Source organism: Mustela erminea, chromosome 6, assembly GCF_009829155.1.
Source record: "Mustela erminea isolate mMusErm1 chromosome 6, mMusErm1.Pri, whole genome shotgun sequence".
In the NCBI taxonomy this organism is placed as follows: Eukaryota; Metazoa; Chordata; class Mammalia; order Carnivora; family Mustelidae; genus Mustela; species Mustela erminea.
The window spans coordinates 123,125,597-123,146,074 of NC_045619.1; the positions used below are offsets into that span (position 1 = coordinate 123,125,597).

At 36.0% G+C, this 20,478-nt stretch overlaps 1 protein-coding gene and 1 long non-coding RNA gene across 2 annotated transcripts in view; both read left to right on the forward strand.

Annotated features, from left to right (window-relative positions):
• The window catches only part of MALRD1 (MAM and LDL receptor class A domain containing 1), a 763,833-nt gene that overhangs the window by 132,112 nt on the left and 611,243 nt on the right, over nucleotides 1–20,478 (forward strand). The gene's annotated exons all lie outside the window — the stretch shown is intronic.
• Nucleotides 24–14,325, forward strand: LOC116594311. Its single transcript, XR_004287153.1, has 3 exons — nucleotides 24–35; nucleotides 7,078–7,081; nucleotides 14,230–14,325. It is a non-coding gene; the product is annotated as an uncharacterized LOC116594311 (long non-coding RNA).

A 20,478-nucleotide genomic window follows, 5' to 3' on the forward strand; every position in this document is an offset into this window, starting at 1 on the left:
GTTAAACTTATTCCTAAGTATTTTATTGTTTTGATGTAATTGTAAAGTGGGATAAGTTTCTTTATTTTTCAGAAAATTTGTTGTTAGTGCGTAGAAACCCTATTGACTTTTGTATGTTGATTTCGTATCCTGCAACTTTACTGAATTTGTTGGTTAGCCCAGCAGGCTTTTGGTTGAGTTTTTAGGATTTTTCTCTATTTAAAGACATGTTATCTGCAAATAGAGACCAGGCATCTTCTTTTTGAATTCTGATGGCTTTTGGTTCTTTTTCTTTACTGATTGCTCTAGCTAGGACTTTCAGTACTATATTGAATAGGAGTGGTGAGAATGGGCACCTTATCTTGTTTCTGATCTTGGAGGAAAAGCTTTCAACCTTTGACTAGTGAGTGTGATGTGTGATGTTAGCTGTGGACTTGTCATAAATGGTCTCTATTATATTGAGACATGTTACTTCCATACCTTATTTGTTAATTGTTTTATTCATGAATGACAGTTGGATTTTGTCAAATGCTTTTTTTCTTTTGAGATGATCATAGGATTTTTCATTCTATTAATGTGAGGTTATCGCATTGATCCATTTCCGTATTCTGACCCATCCTTTTGTCCCAGGATAATTCCCAGTTGATTGTGGTGAATGATCCTTTCAATGGCTGCTGAATTTTTTGCAAGAATTTTGTTGAGAATTTTTGCCTCTGTATTTTTCAGGATACTAGCCTGTAGTTTTCTTTTCTTGTAGTATTTTTTTCTGATTTTGTTATCAAGATAATGCTGGCCTCCTAAAATGAATTTGGGAGTGTTTCCTCCTCATTGATTTTATGGGAGAGTTTGAGTAGTATTGGTGTTAATTCTTTTTTAAATGTTTGGTAACATTCACCAGTGAAGCTATCTGGTCTGGGACTTTTCTTCTTTAGGGCATTTTCTTTTTTTTTTTAATTCAACAAATTTATTGAGCACCTTTTATATGCCAGGAATGAACATTGAACAAAATGACAAAAACCCTTTGCCGTAGTGGAATTTACGTTTAAGTAGCGGAATGTAGACAATAACAAAAGAAATAAGTAAAATGTTTACAGTATGGAGAAAAATTAATCACATAATGGTAAAGGGGAGATGCTCATGTGAGGAGGGAGGTTGTAACTTGAAAAACTAATTTATTTTAAAAAATTCCATTGTAATTAACACACAGTGTTATATTAGTTTCAGGTATACAATATAGTGATTCAACAATTCTATACATTGCATAGTGCTCATCGTGATGAAAGTGCTCTTAATCTGCTTCACCCATTTCTTCCCATCCTACAACCCATCTCCTCTCTGGCAACCACCAGTTTTTCTGTATTTAAAAGTCTGTTTTAGGTTTGTCTCTTTTTTTGTTGTTTCCTTTCTTAAATTCTACATGAGTGAAATTATATGGGATTTGTCTTTCTCTGACTGACTGGCTTAATTTAGCATTATAGTCTCTAAGATCCATCCATGTTTTTGCAAATGGCAAGATTTCATTCTTTTTTTTTTTATGGCTGAGTAATAATCCTGTGTGTGTGTGTGTGTGTGTGTGTGTGTGTGTGTGTCTTTTGGTATCAGTGTGCTTTGATTTCCTATCAGGTTTTATGTAATTACTATAGGAGTTTCTTAGTAGTTACAATGAGGCTTACATAAAATATCTTCAACTTAAAACACCTCATTTTAAACTGATAACTTTATTTTATAAATAAAATTTATAAACCTTACACTTTTACCTCATTTCCTCCCTTTTGGTTATTGCTGATACAATGCGCATATTTTACATTGTGTAATTCATAACAGATTATAATAGCTACAGTCATTTTTACCACATTTTTTTAAACTTAAGGTAGAATTTTAAGTGAATTCACCCACATTATTAACATATTGCATAAATATTGCTTATCTGTGACTCTATGTTTACCATTACCAGTGAGATTTACGCTTTTTATGATGATGATTAGTATTCTTTTTTTGATAATTTTCAGTGTCTTCTCTTTCAGATTACTGATTGTCTCTTCTGCATGGTTGAGTCTACTTTTGACATTTTCTGTTGAATTCTTCAGTTTAGTTATTTTATTTTTTAACTTTAAGGATTATCTTTGGATTTTTTTTAATGGTTGCCATTTCAAAGTTCTCATTTTATTATGCACTGTTTTCCTAATTTCATCTAGCTTTCTGTGTGTGTGTGTGTGTGTGTGTGTGTGTGTGTGTGTGTGTTTCATAGTTCACTAACTTTCTTAAGGGGATTATTTTGAATTCTTTCTCACAGTTCCTAGATCTCCATTTCTTAAGGTTTAGGTTTTGGAAATTTTATTAGTTTACTTTGGTTGTGTCCCATTTACCTGAGTTTTTGTGATCTTTGATTCCTCATGTTGGTACCTGTACATTTAAGTAATTGGGCTCCATTTCCAGACTTTACAGGTTTGGTTTGGCAGAGACATTTCTTCACCATTCAGTCAGTTTCAGTTTCTGGGCATGTGCTGGGAATATCTGGGCAAATGGGACCAGCTGTTGTGGTCTTCTCTTGGGTGAGGCAACTGTTTAAGCTTTAAGGTCAGGGATGGGACGTGTTCCGGTGGCAAGAGCAATTGGATAGGACTGCTGGCTTGGTTGCCTATGAGAGGTTACAGGATGGGCATCACAGCTTTCTTTTTGCTTTGGTCAGCTTCTCCGGTTGGATAGGCTGATGGCTGCATTCAACAGTGAGCAGGGTTATGAATTAGATTCCCTCTCTAGGTGCAGTGGGAGCATCAACTAAAGCCCGTAAAGTTCTTTGTAGTCTGAACTCAGGCTGACCCACAGTCTCAAGTTCCCTGGCCAAACAGGGCCACTGTCTTTGCAAACTTCAGCTCTTCCTACTTCTCAGCTTGACTGTGTTGGGTCACATAGCTTTTAGGAGTTTTCTCCAGTCCTTTTTGTCAGATGGGGCTGGAAGACACTCTCCACAGAAGGGGCTGTGATTCAGCTCCCTCCCTGAGCTTAGGCAAACTTGGCTCTGTGGTCAACAGTATTCATTTGAGGATCTGAAGAAATAAGATCTGTATTCTGCCAAGTTCCTTGGTCAGAGTTTATACCCATCTTGGTTCTGATAATGAGCAAAGCAAACAGTTGATATTATTACTTGGGCACAGTTGGTGTGAACTTGGTCTGCCAGGTTGTGTGCTGGTTGTTGCAAGCTTCCCTCCACTTCTCTGTCCCAGTCTGATTCCCAATGGTTGAACCTCATAGTTTTCCTGCAATCCCTGTGCAGGTATGAGATCAGAGTAGGGGCTCCCACAAAATACCCACAGTGCTGAGTTGGGGGTGCTGGTTGTTTCCCTTAGACTCTCTTTTCTTCCCTTGGGGAAGAAATGGAAGTTCACGGGAGACCTCAGTGGGTGCTATGCTTGCCTGGGGTGGATGGGGGGCATTAGTGAGGTCAATGTGTATGTAGCCACTTCTCTTCCTACATAGTTTCTTTGAGGTGCAGGGGTTACTTCAGCCTCACCCCCGTGTTCTAGGAGTCTCTCAGTGGGGTCTTGTTCTTGAATAGTTGTTTGTTTTTCTTGAGAGGGGACTGAAGTCAGGAATAAGCTATGCTGCCATCTTGGTGATGTCATTCCTCATGTTCTTTTTTTTTTAAAAATAAAAAGATTATAATTTCCCATTAGTAATTATTTGTTTAATCACATTATATTTCATAAGATAGTTTTATAGACATGAAAAGAGGTTAGGAGACCACAATTTGGCAATGGACCCTGATCATAGTGAATTGAATTAAAAAATTAGTAAATGAGCTCCAGATTTCTAAAATCTCTATTTTTATTTCTTTGCCTGCTTTTTTTTTTTTGGCAGAGTTAATTTTATACTGTGAATCTATTTTATTGATAGAAATTCTTTTTCTTTACCCCATTTTTATGAACCTGTGCATTAAAAATTCTGGCATTGAGTTGAGATGAGGTAAAGACATTAAAGAGTTGAGTGGAGTAAGAGTAAGGGTCTTTGTCTGTTTTGCAGCAAAGGGAGAGAAGCCAGTGGAATTTAGGCTGAGAGTCTGGCAGTGGACTGATGAGCATATCATTTTCCCCACAGAGAACCTTAACTGCTTGACAAAACAGGCGTTTCCTACGAGGAGAAAAACACAATACCACCCTCAGGATTTCTGTTTATGAATATTGGTATTCTAGAATTTCAGATATTTAATATTTTTAATGCAATTTATTCTAATTTTGTCATTTTTTATAAGCATCTCTAACATAATTTGATTTCTTTTTCTTTTAGATGAGACTGTTACTTACCCTCAGAGATTTATTAAACTTACCATGGATTTAGGTTTTCGGTGCCTCTAAAATATTTTCAAATGTTTTGGAAAAAAATATGAAATATATGGCTTAACACAATTTTGGCAAGAAAAAAGTTAATATTTTTTTTTTTAAATTGGGAATGTTAAAAATAGGGATTATAGCACTTGCAGATTATTTGAGAATCTTAGATTATTTAATGGAATGTTTATAATACAAAACTACAACTACTTTAATCGTCCTAATTATATTTTATGAGCACACTGTCTTCCTGCCATCCTGCCCCTCTCCTTTTTCCACCAAGGGTCACTGTGTTAAAAAAAAAAATGGTCATACCAGTAAAGTAGAAGTGTTTTAATTTCTCTGTGCTTGAAGTGCCTTTTGAAATTTGCTTTTACTCCTCTCATGGTCATGAAGATACTCTTCAGAAGTTTCTATTTTTGTGAACAAATATTAGCTTTCTCAAAGGCTAACATAAGGAATATTACTTTACACCAAGCTTGGTTTAGTTCCAAAAAATAACTTATATACTAGAAAATGAAGATTTCGTGTGTCAAAAAGCATTAGTGGTACATATTCTCAGGTCCATGTTGTATAAACAGGACATACATAAATTATTTTGTTCTAGTCTACATTATGTAATATAGATGGAAGTCCAAAGTTTTCATAAACTCTGTACATGATAAAGATATTGTAATATTCTCAAACAATTTTTTTGAGCACTGCAATTTATTTCTACCTGCAAACTGTTGAGTTGTGGGATTAAAAAAAAAAGATCTAAATTATTTCTCAATTTCTACTTTATCTCTTCACAGGAAAAACCACATAAGTCAGTATGTAGTATTTGAATTCAGTAAAGTCTTAGCAAAGACAGGTGAAGCAATATAGGAAAATGGAATGATTTATTATTTTTCTGATTTACATTTTCAAACTTAAATACCAGTTGTATGTTTTTTCAAACTACTATATCTACTAAATTTAGGAATTTGGGCTGGTGTTTCTGCGGCTGAGATCTCAAATAGAACCTGACTGAGTTTATGTGCTGGTGCTTTGGAAGCCACCTCCAGTACGAACCGTATTCGTATTTTCACAATTTGTTACCCTCTCATAGTAATTGTTGTATTCTGCATTGAGATTTAGGGATTTCGTTCATCCCATATATGCACTGTTTAAAAGCTTGAATTGCTTATAGCCATGTGTCTTTTGCTGTGAATTTATTATATATGTGTGTATCTTCTATTTAGGACTGTACTTTTTCTGCATGTATTCTGAAAAAAATGTTTCAAGAAGGTATTTTTGTGGTGAGATTTGACATATTTAAACTTAATTGTAGAATTAAAGTCTTCCTAAAATGCTCCTCTCTGTATAACCACAAATTGCTTTTTTGTTTTAATAGAAGACGGGAAATGAAGCTACTATTTTCTCTTTTCTAGCTTATACTCTTTTCTATAGGCTTAACTACCAAATAAATTTGCTAATTATTGAGCATTTATTTTTTTATTAAGTACCTATTAGTAAATAAGTCCTTGTAGGAAAAAGAGTTCCTAGTTGTTTTGTTCTTAGTAAACTGGATTTTCATTGTCTTCTTCATATTGTCCTCAAATTGTAATTTAAATACTGTTTTGTAGTCAACAAACACAGTTCACTTGACAGAAGTGATTGCAAAAGACTGGAATGAGAAGTTGTTGAGGTAAAAGGCTCATCATTACTGTGACATAAAACCAAGAAGTAGAGAAAAAGTCTATTCTTTCTCATTTATGGAGCCATTGATCACTGAGGAGGAAAAAAATATATTTTTGTAGAAGGTAAAATCTGGTAAATAACCCATGGTATTTTCAGCAGTCTTTGCTTCAGATAATTATATTGCTAGATTAGAGAAATTCGGGATGGTAGAGATAAAATAATAAAGTGGATAATAAAGTACGTAATAAAGAGTTGAGACAAAAATAAAGGATTTTTCTCAGTTGAAAATTCTATTGAGAGCAAGATTTGTATTTAATAAGAAAGTATTTTTCTATGATTATTTAAGATTAAATTTCAATAAATTATATTATTAAAGCTGTCTGTGGAGACAGTAGATTTTTTTTTCCTGTGTCATTACTTTGAGTTCCTTTGGATTTTATTTTTCTGCAAGATCATTGTTCTTCACTCTAAAAATTATAAATTAGAACTGTAAGTGGCATTTTTTTTTTGCTTGTATGTCAGAACTTCTTGAGTCGTTCTCTTTTCTTCCATAAGTACTGCTCTTGTCCATTTTGTTTCTATTTTCATACTAGCAATGTGTATGATGAGAAGTATAAGAAGAGATAATGATCCTCCCTATTTGACACCAATTTTCTTAGCAGCCTGTGTCTCCTTGCCTTACAGAACTTTACCATGTAGATAGTGAAATTGACATTTCCTTCTAGTGTTCATATAGACCTCTCTTCTTGGGATAAAGATTTAAAGAGTCCTGAAATCTATACTTGAGTATAGATTTAAAGACGCTTAAAGATACTGTATGATAACATAATAAATACCAACTGTCAAAAGGCACTTATTTTGTACCTGACATTCTTTGAAATATATTTATATGTTTTAAGTAATTTACAGTTAAGAAAAGTCAGGCATAAAAAGAATGAATGTCATGGCTCTTTTCACACACGTTACTTTAGGGTAGAGGCAGGAGTGTGAAATGGATCTTTGGGTTGATTTTCATTTCACTAAGTCTTACAGGGCAATAAATTTGTAAAGTTCTTCAGCAGTATAAACCTCTTCACACCTTTGGGCATTTAAAAGGGAGGCTTTTAAATAGGCTAGTATTTCTCAATTTCCAGTAACTATATTTCAAGTGTGTTTGAGCATTTCCATCATTTTGCTGGGTTTGTATGGAAATACACATAAACAAATAGAAAAAGTAGAAAGGAGTCTTTCCTTTAGGGAAAAAATAATCTAGTGAGACAATCTGAACACATGTGCATGAAAGAAGCCGTAGCAGCCCATCAAATGTAGTTGTTAATAATGACTGTTTAATACCTGCTAAAAAAAAGTGTGCAGAGAATGCAAAGATGTTAGTGTATTTGCCCTGCTGTGGAGTAGATTACAGTTTAGATGAGAGGATAAAAAATACACACAAAATTGTAAAAAGTAGAAAAAGTTTTGCTCCATTGACAATAAAGGATGGTCTAGATTGGAATCTTTAGGAGTCTAAGCTAAGGAGCACAGGAGGGGCATTAATGAAAACTTCAGGAGTGAAGACATTTCTTGACTTCGTTTGGAAACTCCGTATAGCTCATGGGAAGTTGGCTGGAAGAATGGTTTTCAGTTGTAGAAATGAGTTGTTACTAAAAGTAAGAGTGAGGCAGGTTGGCTAGAGAGGGTCTACGTGGGGAGGTAATTTTATATTACTGTGGTAAAGGAGTGGGTACTTGGGGAGGGTTCCTGGAGGGAGTGGATAATAGTATTATATAACACTTGTCCTCAGGCTCACTTTGTTTCTTTTCTTTTCTTTTTTTTTTTTTTTAAGATTTTTTTAATTAATTTGACAGATCACAAGTAGGCAGAGAGTCAGGCAGGGGAGGGGAGAGCAGCCTCCCCGATGAGCAGAGAGCCTGATGATGTGGGGCTCGATCCCAGGACCCTGGGACCATGACCTGAGCTGGAGGCAGAGGCTTTAACCCACTGAGCCAACCAGGTTCCCCGCTCAGGGTCACTTTCATTGGATAAATATTTACCAAGCACTGTAGTCGACTCTATAGCTGTTTACAGAGTGAACAAGACATACGGTTTCTGCTATCATAGAGATTATAGTCTAGTGGGGAAAACTACATTACACCCATATATACATAATTCCAATCTTGATGAGGCCACAGAGTGGCTGTGAAAGTTACAGATTGACTCTCAGATTAGCACTAGTGTGGAGATAGCCGGATTTAAATATGCATTAAATTTTTTTGAAATTTTCTTTAATTGAGTTTTTTTTTTTTTAGAGTACTTTTAGTTTCACAGCAGAATTGAGGAGGAAGGTACAGAGATGTCCTATATAGCCCCTGTGATGACACATGCATAACTTGCCCATTATCAACATCCCTAACCAGAGTGGGGCATTTGTTTCAAATGATGAACCTACCTTGACACAACATGATCATCCGAAGTCCGTGGCATACCTCAGCGTTCACTTTGGATGTTATACATTGCATAGCTTTGAACAAATGTGCAGCAACATGTATCCATCTTTATGGTATCAGATAGAGTATTTTCACTGCCCTAAAATCCTCTGTGCTCTGACTTTTCATCCCTCCCTTGCCCCCAACTATTGTCAACAGCTGATCTTTTCACTATCTACATAGTCTTCGTTGCCTTTTCCAGAATGTCACATAGTTGGAATCATATACTACATTGCATTTTCAGATTTTTTTTTCACTTACTGATAAGCATTTAAGCTTCCTCCATGTTTTTTCATGGCTTACAAGTTCATTATTGTTTAGTGTTGAATAATATTACATTGTTCAGTATTCTGTATGAATAAAGCTGCTGTAAACATCCATGCCTGCTTTTTATGTGAACATAAGGTTTTAATTCTTTTAAGTAAATTCTAAGATGCATCATTGCTGGATCATAAGTATATATTTCATTTTAGTAAAAACTGCCAAAATGTCTTCCAAAATGGCTGTACCGTTTTGTATTCTCACCAGCAATGAATCAGAGTTCTTATTGCTCCACATTCTTACCATCCTTTGGTATTGTCAGTGTTCTGGTTTTTAGCCATTCTAATAGATTTTTAGTGGTATCTTGCATTTCTTTGATGATCTATGATGTGAAACAACTTTTCATATACTTAGATGCTATATGTATATCTTTTTTGGTGAAGTGTCTCTTCAGGTCTTTGGCCCATTGTTTAATCAGGTGGCTTGTTTTTACATATTTTGGGTAACAGTTCTTTATCAGATGGATCTTTTGTATTTCCTCCAAGTTTGTGCTTTGTCGTCTTATTCTTTGACGTTGTCTTTTGCAGAGCAGAAAAATTTAATTTTAGTGAAGTCCAGTGTATCATTATTTCTTTCATGGATTGTGTTTTGGTGTTGTATCTAACAAGTCATTGCCCAGGGTCACCTACATGATCTTCAAGAAGTTTCAGAGTTTTGCATTTCATATTTAGAGCTCTGATCTATTTTGAGTTTTTATTTATGAAGGATGTGAGGTCTGTCTGGACTTAATTTTTTTGCATGTGGTATCCAGTTGTTCATCATCATTTGTTGAAAATCCTGTCTTTTTCTTTCATTATGTGGTCTAGTCCTTTGTCAAGATCCATTGACTATAGGAGTCTCATTAACTTGTAAAAAGACGGTGATAGAATGAATTTGAATAACTAAGTGAACATAAATGGGGGGTTCCAAACAGAAGAAATGGACTGTAGTAAGGCATTAAAATGAGTGAGGAGGAAAATAATCTTGATTTATTAAAGAAACTGTGATAATAGAGGTAGTTTGAGCATAAATGCAAGAGAAGCCCAGAGGTTGTTGAGAATTAGCTTAACCATGATAAGGATTATTACACTAAAAAGTAGGAAAGCCATTTAAGGATTTTTGTGCAGTTGCATGATCAGGTTTGAATTTTAGAGGTCTTTAAATGTTTATACGTTGGCTGCGGTGTAGAGAATGAATTGAAGGGGAAAGTATGGAACTATTGGTTTCAGTTGGGAGGCTTTAAGAGGAAAGGTAAGAGATTATCATGAACAGAAGTGACATGTAGAGCTAGGTCATAATAAAAGTTTAGTAAGTAGAATAAAGAAACACTCGACTTGAGTTTTGGGAGAAAGGAAAAGGGATGTTTTAAGTAATAGCCTTTAGCTTTTATCTTGACTTACAGAGTGAGAGAAGGGGAGCGGGAGGGAGGAAGACATTATTTTCTCGTTTTTTTTTTCTTTTTCTTTTTTTGGAGTTTTGACACTAATAAGGGAAGAGTGCATTAGAGGAATAATTTTTTGATTTATTGACATAAATGATTAAAGCTTTGGTACTGTGCTGGATTTGCCAGGATGGGAGTATTGAGTAAGAGCCAGTGTTTTTAACTAAAACTTTGACATGGTGGCACTGCTTGAAGTTTTCCATTTTAGCTGACGTATGAAAGATGGAGTCTCCTCTCTTCAGAGGAGAGAGGTTATTAAGTGTCAAAATAAATGAGGAAGTGTAAAGGGTCAAGTACCAAACCCTAAGGAAAAACTCACAATTAAGGAAATGTGAGGGAAGATAAGCCTTTGGGGGGAAAAAAAAAATTAGGAATGGATGGACTATTAAGTAGGATTGTTTTAGAGTACCAACTAAATAGGTTTAACTCTTTGATAGAACCAAGAATTTGAGGGAAATGAGAAAGAAAATTTCATATTGGAGAAAGGAAGGTCACTAGTGCTCATAACAAGTGGTATTGAGTGCCCCCTGTATGCTACGCATGGTCTGAGATCCACAGTAACAAACAAACAGACATTCCTGTGCTCTTGGAGCTTGCTTCCTAATTAGGGAGACACTGAACCTATAATAAATGAGTAAATTTAATATTTTTGAAAGGCATCTATACCAAAGAAAAAAGGCAAGGTAAGAGTAATGGGGAAGTGATGTGGTTGGCGGAGGGCTTTGCAAGTTTAAATACGGTGATCATAGCAGGTCTCAGTGCTGAAGTGATTTAAAGGAAAGTCTTGAAAAAGGTCAGAAAATAAGCTCTGAGGATACTTGAAGTAAAAGTGTTCCATGCACAAAGAAGGAAGTGAAACAGGAACATAGTTGGTGAGTTTGAGCAATAGCAAGTGGGCCAGTGCGGCTGGAAGAGAGACAGGAGAAAAAAATAATTAGAGATGAGGTGAAAGGAATAAGCAGCCCATCCAGAGCTGGGGTCCTCAATCTTGGCTTCTTTGGAGAGGCCACCTGAGAGCTTCGAAAACTCTGGATGCCATATCCAGTTAAGTTACAATCACTGGGAGGTGGAACCCAGGCTCCCTCGAGATTTTAACGTGCATCCAGGCTTCACAATCATTCAGCTAGGACCTTAGGAGTCATTGTAAGAGGGCACTGGCTTTTAAACGGGCATGACGGGGTGGTACTGGAACATTTTGAACTGAGGATTTACTGGATTTGACTTAACAGCAGTACGGTGCTTGCTTAGGGCAAGTAGACAGGAGAGTATTAATGTGTTTCAGAGACCACCAATAAAATGCCTGTAACAAAGTTGGGTTTACTGATACTTGGTGAATAAGGATACATGGGGATCTGTGAGGCATCTCAGCAAGAGGTGTTAGGAGGAACTAGGGACAGTATTTGGGCTTGCGCTGGGTGATTTGCAGGAAGACGCAAGGAAGCTGGAATTCTCTGGATTGGATGTTTACAGGAACAGGATAACTCTTTGATTGTGTATCTAAATAAATTTTATTTGAAAAGTGACAGAAATGGAACTAATATTGTAACTATCAAAGATGCAACAGTTAACTCATGTTATCTAGGACATTTACACAGATTTTGAGTTTACACAGCAGTCTTTTTTTTTTTTTTAAGATTTATTTTTTTAAGATTTATTTATTTGAGAGAGAGTGCTCAGGAGACGTGTGCTTGCATGGGAATGGGCAGAGGGAGAGAATCTTCAAGTGGACTCCCCACTCAGTGTGGAGCCCAGTGTGGGGCTCGATCCCACAATCCATGAGATTACGACCGAGCTGAAACCAAGAGTCAGATGCTCAACTGATTGAGCCACCAGGTGCTCCTGCACAGTGTATCCTTTTGCCTGGGCTCAGATACAATTATAGACTTTTTTCTGGTTTTTCTCAGTTGACACAATGTCCTTGAGATTCATGGTATGTGAAAATTTTTATGTTCAACAAAAGTGCACTGCATTATTGCCAGGACTGAGAATTGACTTTGGATGTAACATTATGACATCGTTGTGGATTTTGATAAAAGGAGTAAGGCCTGACTGAAGGGAGCTCAAGAAAAAATTGGAAAGATAGTAACTCTCATCAACCTCTTTCTAAGACTTCAGAAAGGGAAATTGAGAAATGAGTTGGTGGTTGTTCTGTGAGATGGGGTGAATAGAGTTGAACAGCATGTTTTTATAGGCTTGTAGACAAAGTAGAATAGATAGGGATGGTGTGTGATGTAAGAGAGGGGAGCATTTTCTGGAGAGATACAGTTGAATTTCCGAGGGAGGGTGTGATCTAGTATATAAGCAGAGAATGGCTAGGAACCCAGGCAGTTGTAACAGAGGAAAGTTGGACTGTATAGGGGTAGACCCTGCAAGGTGGGGAGGTGTGGCCATGAACATTGTGGGAATTTTGCTTTAGAAACTGGGAATTATGAGGAAATAGAAGATTCTCCTGTAATACTACAGACTCTGAAAGTGGAAAAAAAAACCACATTTTTTTCACTTACTGGATTAATGGCTCCCAGCTTGGAATACCAGACCTCTAGGGTCCTTCAGGAAAGGAGGCAATAAGTTACTGCAAATATTTCAAAAAGGCAAGTGAAATTGTATCTCTTTTCATATTTTTTTCCCAGTTTTATTGAGAGATAGTTGGCATACATCACTGTATGAAGTTTAAGGTACATATAGTGCTTTCCTTTCTCTAGTTTAATAGTAGGAATACAATATACAAAGTATGTATTTATTGATTATGCTATAAGTAAGGCTTCTGGTCAATGGTAGGCTATTTAAATTTTTGGAGAGTCAAAATTTTTTTTTAATTTATTTTTTTTTTAAATTTATTTGACAGATAGAGATCACAAATAGGCAGAGAGGCAGGCAGAGAGAGAGGAAGGAAAGCAGGCTTCCTGCTGAGCAGAGAGCCCGATGTGGGGCTCGATTCCAGGACCCTGGGATCATGACCTCAGCTGAAAGCAGAGGCTTTAACCCACTGAGCCACCCAGGCGCCCCTGGAGAGTCAAAATTTGTATGCAGATTTTCAGCTGCATGGGGTGGGGCCAGCACATCTAACTCCTACGTTGTTCAGGGTCAGTATCTCTAACCCCCACAGCTTCTCTATCCACTCATCCATCATTGGACGCGTAAGTTGTTTCCCTGTTTTGACTATTATAAATAACGCTGCTATGCATAGGGAGGTTCACTTCTCCTTTCTGGTTGTGTTTTCAGTGCCCTTGGATATAGTCCCAGAAATGGATTATATCTAGTTCTATATTTAATTTTTTGAGGAACCTTCATTCTGTTTTCACAGTGGCTGTACCAGTTCACAATCCTCCCAACAATGCCCAAGCGTTCTTTCTTCTATATCCATGCCAGCATTTGTTATCTTTTGTCTTTTTGATGATGGCCATTCTAAAGGACCTGAGGTGGTAACTCATTGTAGTTTTTAATTTGCATTTCCCTAATGACTAGAGGTGTTGAACATCTTTTCATGTACCTGTTGTATATCTTTTTAAAAGAAATATTTATTAGTTATTTGCTAATTTTTAATTTGGGGTTTTTTTCTGCCATTGAACTTACATGGTTTGGATATTACTGCTTATCAGACACATGGTTTGTAAATATTTTTTCCCATTCTGTAGGTTGTCTTTTCACTTTGTTGTTGGTTTCCTCAGGTGTGCAGAAGCTTTTTAGTTTTATGTAGTCCCACTTGTTTATTTTTAATTTTTTTGCTTCTGCTTTTGGCATGATTTCTAAAATGTTATTACAAAGATCAATGTCAGGGAGCTTTTTCCTGTGTTTTTCTTCTAAGAGTTTCATGGTTTCAGGTCTCACAGTTAAGCCTTCATTTAATTTTCAGTTAAATTTTGTGAGTGGTGTAAGATACAGGTTCAGTTTCAGTCTTTTATCCAATTGCTCCAGCATCATTTGTTGAAGATGCAGTTCTTCATTGAGCATTCTTGACTCCCTTGTCAAATATTCGTTCACCATATATTCTTGGGTTTGTTTCTGGATTCCTTGTTTCAGTGGTCTCTTCTATGCCAGTACCATCCTGGTCTGGTGACAGTGGCTTTATAGTATAGCTTAAAAGCAGGAAGTATGGTGCCTCCTACTTTGTTCTTTTTCAGGATTTCTTTGCTTTTTTGGGGTCTTTTTTGGTTCCACATAAGTTTTAGGACTGTTTTTTTTTTTTTTTTTTACTTTGTTAAAAAAACAAAAACAAAAAACAAAACAAAACAAAAAAAACACTGAAATCTTGATAGGAATTGCATTGAATCTATAGATGACTTTTGGTAGTATTGACACTTTAATAATATTAATTCTTCCAGTCCACAAAGATGGGGTACCTTTTTCCATTTATTTGTGTCGTCTTTAATTGCTTTCATCATTGTCTTAGAGTTGTTAGAGATATTTCACTTTCCTTAGTTAAATTTATTCCTAAGTATTTTATTGTTTTTATTGTACTTAATGTCGTTGTAAATAGGATCACTTCATTTCTGGTTCAGGAAATTTGTTGTTAGCACATAGAAACTCTGTTGACTTTTGTATGTTAATTTTGTATCCTGCAACTTTAGTGAGTTTTTTTAATTAGTTTTAACAGTTTTTTGGTTGGGTATTTAGGATTTTCTCTGTATAGAAACATGTCTTCTACAAATAGAGATCCTTTTACTTCTACCTATTGAATTCTGATGCCTTTTCTGTTTGTTGACTGATTGCTCTAGCTAGGACTTTTAGTCTTATATTGAGTAAGAGTGGGGAGAGTGGGTACCTTATCTTGTTCCTGATCTTGGAGGAAAAGTTTTCATCCTTACACCATTGGGTGTGATGTTAACTGTGGGCTTCTCATATATGGCGGTATATTACTTTGATACCTAATTTGTTAACTGTTTTTATCATGAATGGCTTTTGGATTTTGTCACATGCTTTTTCCGTGTCTATTGAGATGCGTATAGGGTTCTTTTTCTTTCATTCTATCAGTGTGATGTATCACATTGATCCATTTCCATATTTTGAACCATCCTTTCATCCCAGGGATAAATCCCAACCGATTATGGTGAATGATCCTTTTAATAGACTGTTGAATTTTTTGCTAGTATTTTATTGAGAATGTTAGTATTTATAATCATCAGGGGTATTGACCTGTAGTTTTCTTTCCTTGTAGGTTCTCATCTCACTTTGGGTATCAGTACAATGCTGACTTCATAAGGTTTATTTGGCAGTATTCTCTGCTTTTGGCTTTTTGGAAAAGTTTGAGACGATTGGTGTTTTAATTCTTAAAAGTTTGGTAAAATCCACGAGTGAGGCCATCTGGTTCTAGGCTTTTCTTCATTGGGACTTTTATTATTATTATGGTTATTACTGATTCAGTCTCCTTACTAGTAATTAGTTTAGGCAGATTTTTCTGTTTCTTCCTGATTCAATTTCAGTAGGTTTTTTGTTTCAGAGAATGTTTTTATTTTGTCTTGGTTGTCCAGTTTACTGGTATATAGTTGTCTGTAGTAGCCTTTCATGTTTTTTCGTACTTTGGTGGTATCCATTGTAATATCTCCTTTTCCATTTATAATTTTGTAATTTGAGTCTTGTCTTTTTTTTTTTTCCTTGCTAAAAATTTGTCAATTTTGTTTGTCTTTTCAAAGAACCAACCCTTAGTTTGGTTAATTTTTTCCTATTGTTTTTCATTTCTCCATTTCATTTATTTCTGCTCTAATATTTATTATTTCCTTTTTCTCTGTTAACTTTGGGCTCAGTTCTTTTTCCTACTTCATTAAGGATGGGGTTAGGTTATTTATTTGGGATCTTTCTTGCCCCTTAATGTAGGCATTTATTGCTATGAACTTTCCTCTTATAACCGCTTTTGCTCCATTCCTTAATTTTCTGTTATGTTTCCATTTTCATTTGTGTCAAGGAACTTTTATTTCCCTTCAGTTTTTTTCTTTGATTCACTGGTTGTTCAGGAATGTGTTATTTAATTTCTGTGTATTCAGACGTTTCCTGTTTTCCTTAATTTTTATTTCTATTTTCACACCATTGTGGTCAGAGAAGATACTTCATATGATTTCAGTCTTTGTGATTTTGCTAAGACCTGTTTTACAGCCTACCATATATTCTGTGCTAGAAAATGTTCCGAAATATGCACTTGAGAAGAATGAATTCTGCTGTTGCTACATAGAATGTTCTGTATATGCCTTTTGGGTCCATTGGGTCTCTAGTGTTGTTCAAATCTGCTGTTAACTCACTGATTCTCTGTATGATATATCCATTGTTGAGAGTATGGTGTTAAAGTCTTCAACTGTCATTGTATTAGTGTTTATTTCTTCTTTTATCTCTGCTAGTTTTTGCTTCATTTATTCAGATGCTTTGATATTGGTTCCATGAATATCTACAGTTATTATGTCTTAGTGATATAGTGACCCTTTATCATTAAATAATGATACTTTCTGTCTCTTTTTTACAATTTTAAAGTCTCTTGGTCTGATACAAGTGTAGCTATACCTACTACAAGGTACAGCTACAAGTGTAGCTATACCCACTCTTTTTTTTTAATAGTCTACTCAGCCATTCTGTCTCTTTTAATTGAAGAATTATTTCATTTACATTTAAAATAATTATTGATAGGTCAGGACTTATTTTTTGTCATTTAAAAAAATTGTTTTCTGCTTGTTTTATAGATGCATTGTTCCATGTTTTATTTTTGTGTTTTTAATGTTTTTTGGTATTCGTATGCTTTGCCTTCTTTGTCATGTTCTTTTGTGTAAGTGCTGTAGGTTTTTTCCTTGTGGTTTTAATGATGTTTATATAAAACATCTTAGAATTAAAACCCTGTTTTAAGCTGATAACAACTTTATTTAATAGAATTCCTAAAATTGTCCCTTCTGCTTTTCCTCATATTTTAGATAATTTCTGATAGTATTTACATATTTTTTTGTGTGTAACTAATAATTATTATAGTTATGGTATTTTTACTGTAGTTATTTTAACTTTTAAACTGAACTTTCAGTGAATTATGCAACATCATCACCATATTACAGAATCTAACTTTGTCTATTTACCATTACTGGTGAGTTCTAGGCTTTCTTTTTATATTTTTATAAAGTTTATGTTCTTTTGCTGAGAGAATTCCCTTAGTCTTTCTTATAAGGCAGGTCTAGTGATAATGAACTCTCTTATCTTTTCTTTGGAAAAGTCTTTATTTCTCCATTTCTACAGAACAGCTCTGCTCCTATAAAATTCTTAATCATTCTTATTTTGAATATGTCATCCCATTTTGTCTTGGCCTAAAAAATTTCTGTTGAGAAATCTGCTTATAGTCTTATGTAGGTTCCCATGTATGTAGCTTTTCTCTTTTAAAAATTCCTTTTTTGGGTTTGACAATTTAATTATAATGTGTCTTGATGTAGCCTTGTTTAAGTTCAGGCTATTTTAGGTCCTTTGGGTCTCATGGATCTGTATGTCCATCTCTCTTCCCAGGGTTGGGAAATTTTCAGCCACTATTTCTTTAAATTTACTTTTTCTTACTTTTTCATTATCTTCTTCTGGAATTTCCATTGAGTCCTGTGAGTCCCTTAAGATTTTTTCACTCTGTCATTTTGCTTTCTGACTGGATAATTGGTATGTCTTTTTAGGTCACTAATTCTTTCCTCTGCATGGCTAAATTTGAATCTCTCTATTGAGTACTTCAGCTGAATTATTTTTTTTTTCAACTCTAGGATTTCTCTTTATTTCTGCCTTCTTCTTCACTTTCTTTCTTTCTTTTTTTTTTTTTGCTTGTTGCTATTTCTTTGTGAAACTTCTTGTTTTGTTCATGTATTATTTTCCCAATTTCATTTAATGGTCTATGTATTCTTGTAGTTCCCTTAATTTAAGATAACTAGTATAAATCTTACAGTTCATAGTTCTTCATTTTCTTAGGGTCAGTTTTCAGTTTTTAGAACTTTATTAGTTTCCTTTGGTGATTTCACATTTACTTGTTTTTTTGTTATCCTTGATTTCTTACATTGGTATCTGCACATTTGAATAACTGGGCTCTTCTAGAGTTTATAGATTTGCTTTGGCAGAGATAGATCTTCAACAGGCAGCTCAGTTTGGGTTTCTAGGGATGTGACTTTGGGCAGGTGGTGCCTGCTATTGTCTGTTTTTTCACAAGGCAACTTTCCAAGCTCTGAGGTTGGATATGGGGAAGGAAGTATGCCACTGGCTGAGAACGGTTGGATAGGACTACTGGCTTTGTTCTCTAGCACTTTGTATGTTGTCTTAACTCAACCTGACCTGTGTCCCACGTTCCCTGGCCAAATAGAGCCACTAGCTTTCCTCTGCTCACCATTGCATCTGCCTGTCTGTCTCTTGGCTACAGCATTGCTAGCTTTTTGTCCCTCCAGGTATTTTCACCAGCCCTTCTGGTCAAGATGGGGCTGGGAGATGGTATCTGCAGTGGTGGGGCTGTCTCAGTTCCCTTTTCTGAATGGGATAGGGAGGGGCTGCTCCAGGCTTCTCTGTTTTTCTGTCTTTCCAGTCAGTAGGGGTCAAGAACTACCCTCTGTTCTGGCTATGCATTAATCTCCCTGCTTAGGTGTAGCAGGCCATCCCTTTATACCTGGTACTGGCTTTGCTCTGGAAATAGTCAGCTCTGCCTTTCTGCTTATTGGCTTAAGCATTTCTGGTTACATAGCTTGGGTGTCCTTGCCAGCTCTTCTGGTCAAATGCGGCCTGGGAGCCATAATGGGTTTCAGCTCACTTGTCTGAATGGGATTGGGAGGAGCCTCTCCTGACCTTGCTCACATGTTCCTCAAACAGGTTTTCTTTTAGGAGAGGCTATGAAGAACCCTCATCACCTAAATTATCTAATCAGTTTTAGATGTGGTACATCTCCTGGCCATAATTCCTTCCGTCTGTTGACCTGTGAAATTAAAGATAGTGTGGGTTTTTTTTTTTTTTTTGAGATTTTATTTATTCATTTGACAGAGCACATGCACAAGCAGGGGGAGTGGCAGGGAGAGGGAGAAGCAGGCTCCTTGCTGAGCAGAGATCCCAGTGCAGGGCTGGATCCCAGGATCATGACATGAGCCAAAGGCAGAGGCTCAACTGACTGAGCCATCCTGGCACCCCAAACATAGAAGTTATCTGCCTCTAACATTCTTAACAGACAATCATAACACAGGCATCAGGATAACACCTGGCATTTTAGTTAAAAAGCAGAGGAAGAATGGAAGGTTTAAAAAAAAAAAAAAGTCACTGGTTCAAAGCAGTTTTGAAATTCATCTGGGAAAACTTCAGCTGGAGTTCTTTGATTGCAAAATCTGGATTCTTCTGCTGTCTGGACACTTGGTTCTACCTTCTGAGTCATTCTTCCTTTTGCATGAAATGTAACATGTGTTAGCAACAACTAGAACCCCTGCACTAATGTATGACTGTCTTCCTGTTTTTAGCTACTTCCTATTTTATTTTGTTTTAGATCTTTTCCTCTGTATCTGTTGTTCCAACACTATATCAGCATTACTGATTCCTACAGTCTGTGATTTTACCAATACTCCACTGCCCCTCATTCTTTTATGTACTCACTTCCCTTCTTATACAGTTTAAATTCCATGGCCTAATACAGGAATGACTGCCTTACACTGGCCTTCAAATGCCTTGCTGTCCTTTCATAGTCACTAAAGCACTAACTGATTGATTGTGGCTCTCAGCCCCCTCAGCTCAGATGAACTGCACAGCCCCCTTAGCTGCACAGCTAAATGTGTCTGGGGAAAAAAACAAAGCAGTGTCGTCTGTCCTTACTGTACATTGATAATTGCTGCCCCACTTTTGTTCTTAGCTTTCCAGGAATCACATTGTAATTCTCCACTCCATTTCCTCACCGACTAACCAGTGACTAGCATATTTTCCTCCTGTCTTCTCCAACATCCATGTTCTACATTTCTATCCCTAGCCTCAGCTGAGGATCTTATATCAAAGGACTTTTATAAGCCCCAACACCCCTTCAGCCCACCTGTAACCTCTCTCTTTTCTCTTTTATCCTGGATAAACTGTCCATGCTCCTAACAATGGTCACCCCATTTCTCCTATTAAGTATAACCCATCCGCATGCCTGCTTGACACTGCTCCAGTGATTTTCCCTCTTTCCCGTATCTTTTCTATTAGCAGAAAACCATGTTTGTATTTCTCACATCTGAAATTTTTTTTTCTCTTGATCCTACTTCTTCCTTAGCTATCACATCAGTTTTCCCCTTTCCTTTCCAAAGTGTGTGTATATATATATATATATATATATATATATATATATCTCAAAAGAATTAATTGTATTTACTGCCTTTAGCTTTAC